The sequence below is a fragment of the Paroedura picta genome, chromosome 8 (genome assembly GCF_049243985.1).
Source record: "Paroedura picta isolate Pp20150507F chromosome 8, Ppicta_v3.0, whole genome shotgun sequence".
NCBI lineage: Eukaryota > Metazoa > Chordata > Lepidosauria > Squamata > Gekkonidae > Paroedura > Paroedura picta.
The window spans coordinates 13,051,151-13,068,262 of record NC_135376.1 but is presented as its reverse complement, the minus strand read 5'-3'; the positions used below and the strand labels follow the sequence as shown (position 1 = coordinate 13,068,262).

Here is a 17,112-nt window from a genome sequence, read left to right as displayed (position 1 = left end):
ACCTCTAAGACCAACACAGTTTAGGTTCGTGGGCATGCGCAGTTCTTCAACATTCTCTTCCCACAGAGACGGACCTGCCTTTGGCTTCAGGCTTTGTTTGGATTTGAGGTCTAGTTTTCTATAAGGTGACCAGATTTTAACATTGGTAAAGTGGGGGGTGTTCTCGATTTAAAAATTGGTCTATATGGAGCTACAAAAAGTTTCATAGAACGCAAAGATAGTATTGTAATATATATTTTTAAATTTCAACATAAGTACAATTTGACAGGTACCCCCGGATGTCCCTCCAAAAGTGTGGGACTATCTGGTCACCTTAGTTTTATGTGGCGTCAAGGAAGTCCTGCAAATATAAAAATGTTTTGGGGGCTGGTTCTAAGGGGCGCGCTGAAATTCAGAGGGGAACATGCAAAGGGACACGCTCCGGAGGGACGGACCCCAGAACCCGTGGGATGAAATTAATTCAAAAGAAATTCCTCAGTTAAGGTTGGGCTTGCCACTGCCCCATCTTGAGCTCAGAGTGTGCAAACATGCCCATGGATTCCCCTGCAGCTGCACACCGCAGAAGACAGATGGTGGTATTCGGACTGCCTTTCAGCATGGTGTATCTGCTATTTCTGCCTCCTTGAGGAAGGCCAAATACGCTTCTAAGAAAGCGTCTAAACTTCTAAGATATCCCAGAAGTTATGTTTTGTTTGTTTTTTTAGCACACAGTATGAAAACCACAAGTTTAACTTATATGTTTTTTTGCACAAAAAAATGTCAACAATTCTCCACTTCCTCTGTTTCCATGTATAAATGTACCCTTGATGTGCTAGATCTGAGCCCATGAATCCCAGGAGCTTTTTTGGGGTGGGGGTGGGGGGTGGATCCTGGGAAGTAGCATTGTGAACACAGCCCCTGTGATACTCTTGGAATTTCCTCATTCTGTATGGTCAAGCAGCACAATTCCCCTCCAGGGTTTCTTCCTCTGCTCACAGAGAATCAAGGAGTTCATGCACCACCAGCAGGTAACTGATAAGCCTCATGTACAACAAGCATTCTCTATATACACAAAATCTGTGCATGATAGATCTGTTCATCTTGGATATGAAAGTTTGTTATTTCAATGGATTCACTAAACAATTGCACACACAAAGCACAAAAGCTAGGCCTTGCGTTTATCTTGTGTCCATCTGACGTGTGGCTGCAGGTTTCAACATTCAGCAAACGGAGGACTCCCATTTTGATTGAAGTGTTTTTGTGCCTCTCCCCCCCCCCCATGGCATCCATGACAGTCCAGGCAGACTTTTCAAAATGTCTGTGACAAGCCACACATATTCCATGAAGGCCCCTCTCCTTTTGTGTCCTCAGACCCAGTGAGACCCACATAATCTATACCTTATAAGCAAGTGGTGGTAAAATCACCTGATTCTACAGAACCAAACTCAAAAGGACCCCCAAGCCAAATTCTGATCACTTTCATTCTTTGATCGGACAAGACTTTGCATTGGAGACAGCAAGAAACTTCCCTTACAACAACTAAGGGAAGAGTTCTAGGCCTCTCCCAACCCTTGTGGTGACCATTTTCTTCACTGCACCATCAACAGGCTTGGGTGGGGGGAGGCTTGGGTTGCCAGCCTCCAGGTGGTGGCTAGAGATCTCCTGGGATTACAACTGATCTCCAGGCGATATAGATCAATTCCCCTGGAGAAAACAGCTGCTTTGAAAGGTGGACTCTATGGCAGGGGTCATCAACCCCCGGTCCGCGGCCCGGTGGCAGTCCGCAAAGGCCACGGTACCGGGCCGCCGCCAGCCACGCCTGCCTTCCCCCACCGGCAGCAAGAAGGAAGGGAAGAGGCAGGCACAGCTGCCGGCATGGCGGTGACGCAAACGTGCATGCGCGCTGTTACCGTGCATGCGCGTTAGCGCCCCCTAGTGGCGAAAACGCGCACGCGCAGTTGCCGCACATGTGCGTTAGCACCACCTGGTGGCGAAAACACATGTGCGGCAATTGCGCATGCGTGTTTTCGCAACACCCGGGCAGGCAGCTCTTCCCTCACTCCGGAGGCGGTTCCTGACCTGAGAAAGGTTGGGGACCGCTACTCTATGGTATTATACCCAGCTGAAGTCCTACCCCATCGTGAATCCTCCCGCCCCCAAATATCTCCAGGTATTTCCCAATCCTGAGCTGGCAGCCCCATAATGAAACAAGATAATTGGCATGGCCTGTACTGAACCCTCAAAATGCCCTTCAATGGCGCAGCAAGCAAATTTGCACGGGACAGCTGTCAGCTGACAAAGTCAATGTGTGGAAGAATCTGCATTTGTTGCAGCAGTGAACGCCAAGCAGCGTGCCCTTGCCACTTGGGTGCAGCCCTGGAAAAGCTTTCACAGTTGGCTCATAGAAACAGGAAAAGATCCGTGTTATACAAAACATGAACGGGTATTCTACGGAAAACCACCACTGGCTTTTTTGTCAATGCAGAGTAGCACCTGTCTCTCTGGATTCCGAAATCCTTTGCATTGGAAAACAGAGTGAAAACCAATTCTGTTTTGCCATAGAGATGCAGCCAGGTGGGACCTGGGGATCTCCCAAAATTACAGCTCATCTCCAGACTACAGAGATCAGCTCCCCTGGAGGAAATGCTGGAGAGGGTGGGACTGCATGGCATTGTGCCCCACTGAGGTCCCTGCCCCCCCAGACTCCACCCCCCAAATTTCCAGGAATTTCACAACCTGGATCTAGCAACCTCACCCTCCCCCCTCCTTCCATCCCTTGTTGATGGCAGTGGGGGAGGTCCTGTCAACCCCCTAGTTTTACATCTGAAGCTATTTTGATGGCTGTATTGAGACTGTATTGTCTTGGAGCCATTCAGTCAATTAGAGTTCCTAGGACTGAACTATGAGATCCCAACAAGACTCCAGCACATTTCCTGCCTAGTGTAAAAAGGAGGCCTGGAAAGTAGGTTACTGTGAGCTCCTGTCCTTTAAGAGAGGAGAAAGATAATTGTCCGTCCCCAAAGCAAAGAATCCCTGTCCCCCTTGCCTAGAAAACTGAAAGCTTTGTTTGCATATTAGGTAGCACAAGAAGGATTTACCCACTGTCCTTAAAAGGACTCAACTCCAGCTTGGTGTAGTGGTTAGGAGTACAGATTTCTAATCTGGCCCGCCAGGTTTGATTCCCCACTCCCCCACATGCAGCCAGCTGGGTGACCTTGGGCTTCCCATGTCCAGACTTGACTTTCCAACACAAGAGAACCAGCTTGGTGTAGTGGTTAGGAGTGTGGACTTCTAATTTGGTGGGCCAAGTTTGATTCCCTGCTCTGACATATGCAGCCAGCTGGGTGACCTTGGCCATCCAAGTACTAGCCAGGGTTAGCCCTGCTCAGCCTCTAAGATCTGATGGGATCAATCTTGCTTGGGTTATCCAAATCGGGTGGCTGTTTTGCTTCCCCACTGGGAAGAGAAGCCGGGTAAAAACGCTTGAACGAATGTATTTAAAAACAACTGTTTACAGATTTTCCTCAGTGCTGCAGTCTCTCCTTCGTGCCTTTTAGTCTCCTGTCTTTATTGAGCCGCTGAAAGTGAAACTACCAGCGTGGATTGGCTCATTCAGGCATGCTGTGGAGTGAGGGAGGACTTGCAGAGGAAAGTTCTGGGAGGGGAAATGTTTTCCCCCCGCTGGTTGAGATGGTTGCTGAAGATTTCGGTTCACCTTCCAGTCGTCTGTTGGACCCTGCCCAACCCCTTTCTGGAGAAACGAAGCCAGTCCGCATAGCGTCTGACTAATATAGTCAACACAACCAGAAACAAAACTGAAAGCAACCATGTTCCGTGCCGGACAGAACGTTTGCAGCAACTCCCTGTTTGTGGTATGTTAAAAACAAATTTATCAGCACAATAAAGACAGGAGAATTGGCAGGAATCATCTCTAAACAGGTGAAAGGAATGCTTTTCTTGTGAACTTTTTCGGTCTAGGTTTTATACATTCAAGTCAGGTTCCAGATTCTTGACTGAGAGCCGGTGCTGTTTAGTGGGCAGTAGGCTCTCTGGGAGAGAAAGAAGATGGATCTATCAGATATATTCTGGAGGGTAGCAGTGTTGGTGTGAAGCAACAGGACAAAGTTTGAGTCCAGCGGCACCTTTAATGGAGTTTGATTCTGGGTAAAGGCTTTTGTGGGCATGCAAGTATCTGAAGGAGTGTGCATGCCCATGAAAGCTTACACCCAGAATTAAAGTGTATTGGTCTTAAAGGTCCACTGGATTCTAATACATGTTTATCTCATTGTTTCTCCAAGGAGTTCAGCGGAGACTCTAAAAGACTAACAGGAATCTCACAGCGGAGAATCGCCTTACAATCGCCTTCCCCTTCCTCTCCCCATAACACAAAAGGTGGGGCGGGGAGAGCTCTGAGAACTGTAACTGGATCAGCCAGCTGGCTGCATGTGGAGGAGAGGGGAATCAAACCCAGCTCTCCAGATTAGATGATTCCACTCTTAACCACTGCACCAAACCAGCTCTCTCTTTAAGGAGTCTTGCTTTTTTCTAATGCTACAAACAAACATAGTTGCCCATAGTTGATCTAACACCATGTTCCATATCCACACTGTTTCCCTCCTAAAGGGGAGCCCCCATAAAACCTTTGTCCATTGTCTACCTAACCACACCACAGTACCACATTTGTAATACATTTTATCAATTTTAGCTCAGTTTTACTTCCCAGTCAGGACCCAAAGTGGCTTACACCATTCTCTCCATCTCTATCTTATCCTCACAACAACCTTGTGAGGTAGGTTAGGCTGAGTAACCTGGCCCACAGTCATTCAGCAAGCTTCCACAGCAGAGTGGAGATTCGAACCTGGGTCTCCCAGATCCTCACCTGACAGTATAAATAGTGTAAACAGTGTAAACAGTACACCACACTGTCTCTTCATACATGATATGTAAAACTCCGTTTTGTAAGCAAATGTGCTGAAGTTTGACTTTGAAAGATGCCCTTGTGTATAATGTACCCCCAAATCATGTAAGGAGCCATCTTGGATGAAGGAGCTCCCCTTTTCCTATTCCCAATTTACCATCAATACGAAATACCCCTGAAAGTCAGTCTTCTATAGTGCTCATTGGTACCACTGGATATGCTTTTGTGAGAGACGCAAGCCCAACAGATGACTCATTTGTGTATATAATTGGTGGGATCCATTTGCCTGATGCGTCTTAATGCCTTAAAATCACAAAGTGTCTTTTCTATTGTCTGCACCGCTCCTGTTTTTATGGAGGAGAGGAATGCACACCTGAACCCAAATGACCCACATTGTATTCTAGACTCTTTTTTAGCTAGTTTGTCACTTCCCGTTTCTTCTGTGACCCCACTTCCACATTCAAAAATATTTATTTTCATAGGAATTTATGTTCCACACCTTCACCCAAAGGCCCCAGGTCGGCTCATAACAATACACAATATATTCCAGCCTAGTTTCAGCCAGGGCTAAGGCCTTTTCGGTCCTGGCCCCAACCTCATGGAATGAGCTCCCAGGTGAGCTACGGGCCCTGAGGGAGCTTACAGCGTTCCACAGGGCCTGTAAAACGGAGCTCTTCCGCCAGGTTTACCGTTGAGGCTGGGGCCAGCAACGTATATCTATGCCCCCCCCTCCAGGTATGAGTATTGCATCCACCTCCTTCCCCCCCCCTCTAATAGCAGGGGGGTGGGCAGGGGTTTCCGCCATGTTGGGGATTATGTTTTAATAGGGGGTTTTAACGGGGGGTTATGACTTGTAACCAGCTCGGGAGTAGCAGAAATAAATCTAAAATCATCATCATTATCATCTATAATACATTTAAAACATTTTTTAAAGCCCTCCTATTAATAAGAGCCTCTTGTTGCACAGAGTGGTAAGGCAGCAGGCATGCAGTCTGAAGCTCTGCCCATGAGGCTGGGAGTTCGACTCCGCCTTCCATCCTTCCGAGGTCGGTAAAATGAATACCCAGCTTGCTGGGGGGTAAACGGTAATGACTGGGGAAGGCACTGGCAAACCACCCCGTATTGAGTCTGCCATGAAAACGCTGGAGGGCGTCACCCCAAGGGTCAGACATGACTCGGTGCTTGCACAGGGGATACCTTTACCTATTGATAAGATCCTGCACTTCAGGCTGCAGTTGGCGGTTGTGTGTGCCCTCCTTCTGGGTGGCTTAGTGGTGAGAGAAGCAATGCAACAGTGTCTTGCAGAAATTTCGGTTGACCTTGGTTCGTGGGTTGGCCTGCAGAGCCTCAGTTCCACTACAGGGGTGGGGAGATCCATGCACTGGGCAAATAGCTCACTCCAACCCAGGTTAAAAATTGCCCAGCAGTCATTGAGTGGGATGCCTGCAGCTCAGAGAAACTTTGTACCTTAGTTCTCAACCTCCCTGATGCCTCAATCCAAAGAAGGAGCTGTTTTGGTGGGGGGTTTTTTGTACTCCACATTTTACTACCCCAAAGAGTTTCAAAGTGGTTTACAATTGGCTTCCCTTCCTCTCCCCACAGCAGACACCCTGTGAAGTAGGTGAGGCTGAGAGAGACCTGAGAGAACTGTGGCTGGCCCAAGGTCACCCAACTGGGTGGGGCGTGGAGAATCAAGCCCGGTTTTCCAGATTAGAGGATGCAGTTCTTAACCATGACACCAAGTTGGCTCTCCAGCGGTAACAGTACCAGATCTTGGGAGAAAGTCCTGGTGTTGCCTATGCTAGGAATTGATAAGAAGTGAGTTGCTGATTTCTGTTAGTTTTGGGGTGGTGGTGGTCAAAACCTCCCAGCCCTTCCCACGAACCCAAGCAAAATTATAAGGATCCAATTTGCTTAGCTGCAAAATCTGTAACTTTAGTGAACAGGCCAAGCATCAGGGAATCAGATGTCTTGTAAACTGTCATGCTTTCTGGAATGATTTTTCCTGATTTCCCCCAAAGCCCAAACACTTTAATTGAATCAGTGTGTTTGTTTGCATTTCTGCCCACTGAGCTACGTGGCTGTGGCACTTAAGAGCACTGATTGTATTGTGCTTTGCAGCAATGCGGTTTTTTTATTGTAATAGGTTGCTAGGAATTCAGTCCTTTGAACTATGAAGGGAGAAATACATTTACAAAAGAAATTATGAAGAAATAAAGCAGGCCCTCTTTCTACTAATCAGGACTTGGGAGAGCCCCCTTCCCCAAAACAGGAGTATGTGAGATGACAGGATCAACTGTTTTGTTGGTGGACACACCAAGATCTTTGTACAAAGCTAATTTCAGGAGAGTAGCCATGTTGGTTGCAGTGGAAAAGCAAGCTCTGCATCCAGTAGGACCTTAAAGACCAACATGATTTCCAGGGTGTATGTTTTTGAGAGTCAAAGTGACAGAAAGATCTTTGCACTGTGTCATACCAGTCAATTGGCTATTAGATTGTGGGTGGCTATTCTGCCTTATCTGTTTTTTGCACTTTCTTTTTTTGTTAAATGCATTTAATAGCTTGGGCAGCCTGAGCCCAGTGGAAAGCTGCTATTTTCGACTGTGCTCTTAATTCCACATTTTTAGTACTCTGCAATCTCACACACACACACTTTGGAAATTAGCTCCATTTAACACAGCGGGACTTAATTCCTAGCAGAGAAACGTCGTATTCTGCTGTAAACATGTCATTACATTTCCCTCTTGCACCTCGTTCTCCTCCTCCTCCTGTGCCTCCACCTATTGAGTGTATGTCTTCCTTGAATAAAGCTCCAGCCTCTTTTTGTTATTTAGACAGATACCTACTGTCTGAGAGCCAGTTTGGTGTAGTGGTTAGGAGTGCGGACTTCTAATCTGGCATGCCGGGTTCGATTCTGCGCTCCCCCACATGAAGCCAGCTGGGTGACCTTGGGCTCGCCACGGCACTGAGAAAACTTTTCTGACCAAGCAGTGATGTCAGGGCTCTCTCAGCCTCACCCACCCCACAGGGTGTCTTTTGTGGGGAGAGGAATGGGAAGGCGACTGTAAGCCCCTTTGAGCCTCCTTCGGGTAGGGAAAAGTGGCATATAAGAACCAACTCTTCTTCTTCTTCTTCTTCTTCTTCTTCTTCTTCTTCTTCTTCTTCTTCTTCTTCTTCTTCTTCTTCTTCTACTCTGGCAGATACATCTTTGCCAAGCTGATTTCATCCCCTTTTCCATTCAGATTTCACATAGTCCAGGAAAAACTGTGGTCCAGTGTTATGTCTGTGTCTACAAAGCCTCTGCCTTTTAAAGCCAAACACCCTAAACTGCGTAGGTTTTGTTTCATTTGCGAGCGAAAGTTTGAGGTCTTGCAGAATTTTTGTAATACTTGCTTCACAGAAATCAAACAGCACCTTCTTAGGATTGTCAGCTCTGAGACAGGGAATTTCCAGAGATTTGGGGGTAGATCCTGGGAAGGGTGGGATCTGGAGAAGGGAGAGGCTTCACTCAGGTATAATTCCATAGAATCCACCCTTCAGCTCTTTCCTCCAGGAGGACTGATCCCTTTCATCTGAAGATCAGTTGTCATTCTGGGCGATCTCCAGGCCGGACCAGGAGGTTGGCAGCCCTAAGCATCTGTTTTTGTTTTTGTTTTGTTTTTTCTGAGCCAGACCTCATTACTTCAGGCATGTATGGAATGAAAATTGTACAAATAGATAGGGGAAGGGGAATGTGGGAGAGGAAGAATTCTGGCCTGTTGTGAATCCAAGCAAGGCACAGAAGAAAAAGAGGTTTGTTTTTTTATACCCTGCTTTTCACTACTCAAAGAACAATGCCTTCCCTTTCCTCTCCCCAAAGTAGACACCCTGTGAGGGAGGGGAGGCTGAGAGAGCCCTGATACTATTGAAGAAGAAGAAGAAGAAGAAGAAGAAGAAGAAGAAGAAGAAGAAGAAGAAGGAGTTGGTTCTTATATGCCGCTTTTCTCTACCCGAAGAAATCTCAAAGTGGCTTCCAATCGCCTTCCCTTTCCTCTCCCCACAACAGACACCCTGTGAGGTGGGTGAGGCTGAGAGAGCCCTGATATCACTGCTCAGTCAGACAGCTTTATCAGTGCTGTGGCAAGCCCAAGGTCATCCAGCTGGCTGCATGTCGGGGAGCATGGATTCAAACCTGTCTCAGCAGATTAGAAGTCCACACTTCTAACCACCTCACCAAACTGGCTCTCTCTTGTACTACTAAAGAATAAAGTGTTCTGTTTTCTAACACCAGGTGAGAGAACAACTAAGTGGCTGCTGGGTTTTTTTAATTGATTTGGATTTCTGTGACGCGCTCTATAACTTAACCTATGAAATGATGGTCTTGCATGTCACTAAAGGTATGCTGAGACTGATGCAGAATTCAGAATTAAGAAACCAACCCAATACATTTTCTGATAACGGCAGACTTTCTTGTGAAATCCTGACCACACGGTAGATTAGCGTTTCTGATAGGAAGAGAACTGCTGATGTAGACACCGAATTTTTGGTTTGGATGCTCTACAGGAAGTGTCTCGAGATGCCAGGAGCTGCTGGGGTTGTTTTGAAAGGGGCAAGGTTTCTCCTTGGAATGCCACGCAGTGCCTTGAAGCTGTTTGATTGCTAACAGTCTTTTATCTGAAGAGGGGAAGTTTTTGCCCTCCGCAAGACGAAGACAAGAGATGACTCCTTCGCAGGCCTGATAAGGAGAGCAGAGAAGACGGCATTCCTTCTCGTAACTTCTAGCCTGACCCACAAAGGGGAAGGAAGGTTTTGCACAAGAACTAAACGGCAGCTCCTAGTCGAAGAGGAGACAAATAAATGCCTTTTCCCCCAGGTAGTGGGGGGGGGGGGGGAATTGCTCCTGATCAATCAAATTGCAATATTTTCTCGGTGACAAAAGCTGCATCCACAGTGGGTGTATATTGCACAGTTATTGCGCTATAGCAGTCATTCACACCTGGATTTTCTTATGTGGAAAAGGCTATCTGTTTAATAGTGCAGTAATATGAGACCATCCGGCCTAGCTTGCAACAGATTCAAGCATGGTGTAGTGGTTAACAGTGGCGGACTCTAATCTGGAGAACCAAGTTTGATTCCTCCCCCCTCCACATGCAGCCTGCTGGGTGACCTTGGGCTAAACCCAGTTCTCACAGGACCATTCCACTAGAGCTCTTTTGGCCCCACGTCCCTCACAGGATGTCTGTGGTGGGGAAAGGATGGGAAGGGTGTTTGTAAGCTGCTTTGGGACTCCTTTGCATAGTGAAAAGCAGGGTATAAAGCACTTTAAGAAAATCCAGCTATTCTTCAGCACTGCCTTGAAGGTGTGGGGATGGAAGAGGGGGGGCTGCATTCCAAATATTATTATGCTATTTTTATTTCTATTTATTGCTTGATGCCATTTATAGTTAGCCTTTCTCACTTGGACTCAAGGCTGATTCCACAACCTGCGCTGATGCAATCCATAGGATGGGGGCATCCTTTGGGCAATGCAATAGGATTAGAGTTATAGGATCCATCAGAAATCTAAAAACAGAACTGAAGCAAAGCAAAAAGTTTTGAGTTTCCTGCCTTGTGCAGGTGGATGGACTAGATCAGTGGTCCCCAATCTTTTTATCACCGGGGACCACTCAACGCCTTTTACTGAGGCCCGGTGGGGGGGGGGAGTTTACTCCTCTACTCTCAACCACTGCCCTAACGCTCTCTGATCGCTATGGTAATGTTTAAACATCCCTTCAAAATAAGATACAGACACGCCACAACAAGGAACATAAGGAACATTTTATTTTCATGGAAATTTTAACTCATGACAATGACAAATCAATGGGAACCCTGAGCTTGTTTCTCTGCAATGAGATAGTCCCATCTGGGAGTGATGGGAGACAATGACACCCAAAGTGTGTTGTAAAGGGCCGGGGGGGATGAAGTAAAGGGCCGGGGGGGGGAAGAGAAGGCATCCTTCGCAGCCCACCTCCAATTAGTCGACGGACCACATGTGGTCCGCGGCCCACAGGTTGGGGATCGCTAGACTAGATGACCCTGGAGTGCCTTCCAACTCCATGATTCTTAACATGACTAGGGTGACCATCTTCCAGGTGGACCCTGGAGACTTTTTGTTATTGCATCCGATCTCCAGATGACTAAGATCAGCTCCCCTGGAGAAAATGGCTGCTTTGGAGGGCGGTCTCTATAACATGATACCCTGCTTAGGCTCCTCCCCACAACAAACCCCGCCCTTCCCAGGCACCACCCCCAAAATCTCCAGGCATTTCCCAACCCAGAGCTGGAAATCCTACAACATGGCACATTAAAGGATCCAAACGTTACACAGTAGGATCTTAGCTTCATTATGCTAAACACATTAGCATGGACTGCAGTCCCTAATGGCTTATGGAAATAAATAGTGAGTCATTTAGTGAAGTGTAGCTCTGTTGTCCACACAGAAAAAGTCCTTGAATAATTCAGCTTTGCATAGTTTGTGGAAAGCCAGGCAAGTGGGAGCTTAAGGCAGGGGCCACAACAGAGAAGGCATTGTTTACAGGCAATTGTTGATTTTATCCATTGGTGAGTTGGCCTCTTGGAACCATGAAAGGTTGCCAGTTTGAAAGGCTATTTGGTTGGAGATATTGGGCAACAACTTTCAAACTGTGCTCCAGAGGATCCTGGAGTTTCCAGGAACCATAGCAGGAGTCCCTCACAGAGTGCTCTCTCATGCGTGAGAAAATAACTTGAAATGCTGCTTTTTCTGCTAGAACATTGCTGTGTACATCCTCAGGAAGTGCCCCGGCTAAAGACAGGAAAACCCACCCATGCCAGAATAAGCTAATCACACGTGGGCTTTGCACTGGACTGAGGTTTCTTACTTCTGGTTGGGAAATTCCAGGAAATTTGGAGGTAGACCCTGGGGAAGGTGGGATTTGGGGACAGGATGGACCTCAGCCCACCTTCAAAACAGCCGTTTCCACATGGGGTGGGGGAGGCCTTTGTCATCCACAGATGAATTGTAATTCGTGGAAGAGCTTTGTGCGCCACCTGGGGATGGGTCACCCTGCAAAGTGGATTGAAACCCATCATGGAAGGCATGCCAAGGACAGTCTCAGCATGTACGCTGCAGCAAGTGAACAAAGCACTCTCGTGGCCTTTTACAGATGAACCGCTCTATCCTTGCATAAGATATCGTGGTCCGGAGTCCGCTCGGCAAATGCACAGAGCAAAACATGCCTCGTTAATCTATAACCTTGAAAACATTTGCACAACCCCCCCCCCCCGAGGGACTGTCCGCAAACCGATGCTAGTATTTTTCAGGGATGAAAGTGCCTCACGTTGGCCCCCGTGTCACCTCTTTTGTTGTCTCCTGATGTTGCTTTTCTTTTTCGTTAAGTACAATTGATAAGCGCCCTAGCCTGCGAAAACAGTCTTGCGGGGATGCGATAAGCTGAACAGGGCCCACTCCTCCTCTCCTTCCACACAACATTTCCTTATTCAGCACATAACCTCGTGGGGAGGAAATTGGATGCAGAAACCTAGCAGGGGAAATGACCGCCAGAGGCAGAATGATCAAAACTCTGAGCAAAAACAAACTGATGTGGAATCCGACCAAGGAGGCTCCCACTGTATACAAAGAGCTGCTTTTGCATGGGAGGGAAAGCAACACACTCATAATAATGTCAACATATCCGCCCAGCATCTCTCCGATTAAAACAGGAACAGCACAGGGAAACGGCCATGCAAGGGCCATGGTGATGTTAATGCATGAATTAACTTCACTGCCTTATACTGCATCAGGCTCTCGATCTGTCAAGGTCTGTTCTGATTTGTAGTGGCTTTCTGGGGAAGGCTTTCTCAACCAGGGTTAGGTGAAACCCTGGGGTTTCTGGATGGCCCTGGAAGGGTTCCCTGAAGGGAGTTTTCCTGAAAGGAAATTACTGTAATTAATATGTTGGATATTTTAAAAATGTGTTAAATATTTATCAGGTGATATGACCGTATTGGACTGCAAGGCGAACAAACCGGTCGGTCCTAGAGGAGATCAGCCCTGACTGCTCTTTAGAAGGCCAGATCCTGAAGATGAAGCTCAAATACTTTGGCCACCTCATGAGAAGGAAGGACTCCCTGGAGAAGAGCCTAATGCTGGGAGCGATCGAGGGCAAAAGAAGAAGGGGACGGCAGAGAATGAGGTGGCTGGATGGAGTCACTGAAGCAGTCGGTGCAAACTTAGATGGACTCTGGGGAATGGTAGAGGACAGGAAGGCCTGGAGGATCATGGTCCATGGGGTCATGATGGATCGGACATGACTTCGCACCTAACAACAACAACATGACCATATTTGTTGACCCACCCCTCCTCCCAAAATGGCTAACGATGGGCCTGGAGGGGGTGGGAAGAGGAGGAGCCCTGGGTGGGTGTGTACATAGTGATGCTTCCCAACCCTATTCTGCATGGTCGTGCCACTTCTGGGGTTTCTTGAAGCCTGAAGAATATTTCAGGGGTTTCTCAATGGTAAAAAAGTTGAGAAGGGCTGCTCCGGAGTCTCAGTTGGAGGACTTTCACATCATCTCCCCCTTGAGCTTGTAAAATGAAGAAACCAGGAATAGAACCCAGGACTTTCTGCACACAAAGCAAACCCTCTACCACTGAGTCACAGTCACCACCTTGGAGGAAAGCTCTGCCTGCTCTACTCTGTCTCTGCGGCAACCTGCCCTAGACTGAATTCAGCACAAAAGTGTGTGGACCAGCTAACTGTGTCCTGTTTTGAAAAATTGCTTGCAGGAATACTTTATTAAGGGACTGATCGGATTCTCCTTAGCTGCCATTCAAGACAACTTGAGCAGTTTTTAGTAGATGGAGAACAGAAACGTACATCATTATGGATGCAAGCTCTGGGTTGGGATATACCTGGAGATTTGGGGGGGCGAACCTGAGAAGGGTAGGATTTGGAAAGGGGAGAGACTTCTGTGGGGGTATAGATGCCATAGACTTCACTGTCCATTTTCTTCAGGTGATCTGTTCCCTGCCACCTGGAGATCATTTGTAATCCCAGGAGATCTCCAGTCACCACCTGGAGGTTGGCAACCAGATAACCTCATACCCATGACATTGAACTAAGGTTATCCACCACCTTCTCAGAGATTTAGACTGAGGTTATCCACCATCCTCTCAGAGGTTTGGACAGAAGTTTTAAGGAGAGGTTCCAAAGTTTCCCTGCAAAGGCAGATGCAGGAACGGGGTACTGCCTTACACAGAAGCAATTCATCGATACATCAAGGTCAAAGTTTTCTACTCAGACTGGCAGCAACTCTTTCATGTCACCTACTGCCTGGACTGGAGATGCCGGGGATTGAACCTGGGACCTTCTGCAGAGGCTCTTCCACAGAGCCACAGCCCCTCCCCCCAAGCGGATACAAAACACGGAGCAATATCAGACAATCCCTGGGAAATCCAGAGATGCTGGAGCATAGGAAACATGTTTTCAAAATGTTATGTGGTTTAACTACTTGGGCTGAGAATCCCACAAAACGACCCGAGAACCCAAATAGAAGCTGAATTCCAGGATGTTTTGTTTTCAGTTTGGTCCCCGTCTACCAACATCGCTGTAAGCAGGATATAGCCTGTCCTTGAGCTTCCAAGGTGAAAAAGTCACACTTCTTTGTTACATGATTATTTTTTCCTTACTGGGCCGAAAATACCATGAGTGCTTCAAAGCAAAGTGTGAATTTCCCTTTTAACTTACCAGGATGGAGGCCCAGTGTGTTAAGCCTACTTTGCACAGGACACGTTAGAGCTTCAGGAGACCTCCTCAAACACCAGATCTATAGTATGGCACTGACTGAATAATTTTGTTTGGAAGGGGATATAAAGAGGCCAGATTGCAAACTGAAGAACTGGCCTTGAATGGCTCTGAAGCAGTAGGAGATGTTGAACCACCTCCCTTTAGAAGCCACCGGCTGGTGTCGTGGTTAAGAGTGGCAGCTTCTAATCTGGACAGCTGGGTTTGATTCCTCACTCTACTTGCGTTCAGCTGGGTGACCTTGGGCTGGTCACAGTCCTGTTAGAGCTGTTCTCACAGAGCCTTTTCAGGGTTCTCTCAGGATAGAATCATAGAGTTGGAAGGGGCCACACAGGCCATCTAGTCCAACCCTCTGCTCAGCGCAGGATCAGCCCAGAGCATCACCCACCTCATAGGGTGGGGAGAGGAAGGGAAGGGGTCTGTAAACCGCTTTGAGACTTCTTCAGGCAGTGAAAAGCAGGGTATAAAAAACAACTCTTCCTTTTCTTCCTCCTCCTTCCCAGATCTTTCCTTCGCCATCTTTCTCATCGGTTCTGGAGCAGAACTGCAGAGGTGCCCAGAGCAGTGGGATTCAGGCAAGGCAGCATGGCGTAGTGGTTAAAGTGCTGGATTAGGAACCGGGAAGTCCAGGTTCAAATCCCAACTTGTGCCATGGAAGTTTGCTGGATGACATTGGGCCAGCCACACACTCTTAAACCTAGGCTACCTCACAGGGTTGTTGTGAGGATAAAACAGGGGAAAGGAGAGTGTCGTATATGCACACCCATTCTGGGATTCAGAGGCATAGTGCTCCATTCCTACTTGTATTTGATGAAGAGAGTTTTGACGAACACCTCTTGAAAGCACAAACTCTGGAAATCTTGTTGGCCTTCGAGGAAAGAAGGTGACAGAGTTCGCTGAAGTGCTACATATTTTCATTGAGCCAGTATGGTGTGGTGGTTAAGAGTGGTGGGTTCTAACCTGAGTTTGATTCTCCACTTCTTCTCCACATGCAGCCAGTTGGGTGACCTTGAGCCAGCTACAGTTCCCTCAGAGCTCTCTCAGCCTCACCTGCCTCACAAGGTGCCTATTGTGAGGAGAGGAAGAAAGGGTGATTGTAAGCTGCTTTGAGACTCCTTAAAGGATAGAAATGGGGGGTAATAACTCTTCTTCATTGCTGACCCAAGAGTCTCGAAGGCAGGCCAGGAGCCATGGGGGAGGTATCGAACATTTATTGGGTGACATAACCATATATGGCCATGTTGATCCACCCCACCACCCCAAATGGCCAATGATGGGCCTAGAGGGGGTAGGAAGGTGAGGGGCCCTCGGTTGGCGTGTCCACGGTTCTGATTCCCAATCGTATTCTGCATGATTGCTCCACTTCTGGGGTTTCTCAAGTCCTGAAGAATGTTTTAGGGCAGGGGTAGTCAAACTGCGGCCATTCGCTGGCAGGGGCTCCTGGGAATTGTAGTCCATGGACATCTGGAGGGCCGCAGTTTGACTACCCCTGTTTTAGGGGGTTCTCAACAAAAAGTTGAGAAAGGTTGATTTAGAAGTATAAGCAAGGCAGTTCTGTGCAGACTTATAATGGGCTGCTCACCACTGTGCTAAAGTACCTTCTTGCAAAAAAAAAAAAAATTTGGTCCCCCTAACAAAAAAAATCTGACTATGGTGCTGGTCGAAAATGAATGTATATTGCGCTTCTTGATTAACAAATTTCAGCAGCATAGTTTTGTTGAAAGGGAAAAGAACCTTAAGACCTGATTTGCTCATAATATATAAATAATCGCGGCTAAAGATGATTCAAACAGATTGTAGTTCCTGTAAGTTGACGCCCCCATAGGTTATTCAGGCTACCACAAGACTTCTGTTTTCTCTTTCTGCAACAGACTTGACTTGGTTTCTGTTGCCGTGCGTGCAAAAGATTTTGATGATGGCCATCAAGGCTGAAATTGCTTTACAAGACCAGGGAAAACTGATCTCCGAAAGAGAACTGGGAGATAACTGAAGCTTATCAGCATCAGCAAGCCCTAAAACCTCGGAACAATAACAGTATGAGCAGGCTGGTTCCATAAAGCTGTTCTCCCACAGTTTGCAGAGGGGCTTTCTTTTATTCCTTCCTCTTTTATGTCTTTAAGCACAGTCAACTTGCAGCTGCCTCATGGCTACCCCAGCAAGGGGCTCTCAAGCCAAGGGAGAAGCAGAAGGGGTTGGCCATTGCCTTCCTCTGCTGAGCCTTCCTTGGTGGTCTCCATTCAAGTACAGACCCTGCTTAGCTTCCCCCAGCAAGGGGCTCTGAAGGCAAGGGAGAAGTAGACAGGGGTGGTTGGCCATTGCCTTCCTCTGCAGAGTCTTCCTTGGTGGTCTCCCATCCAAGCTCTGATTCTGCTTAGCTCCCAAGAGCCCAAACTGGGCTATATTATACCACAC

The 17,112-nt window shown here is 47.4% G+C and overlaps 1 long non-coding RNA gene across 2 annotated transcripts; it reads left to right on the top strand.

Moving 5' to 3' along the window:
• Positions 1 to 3,569: 3,569 nt before the first annotated feature.
• On the top strand, positions 3,570 to 16,090 carry LOC143842574 (uncharacterized). 2 transcript variants are annotated; one of them, XR_013233188.1, is made up of 4 exons: positions 3,570 to 3,851; positions 9,440 to 9,749; positions 12,887 to 13,114; positions 15,204 to 16,090. It is a non-coding gene; the product is annotated as an uncharacterized LOC143842574 (long non-coding RNA). The 2 variants fall into 2 exon arrangements; XR_013233187.1 differs by lacking the exon at positions 9,440 to 9,749.
• Positions 16,091 to 17,112: the final 1,022 nt, after the last annotated feature.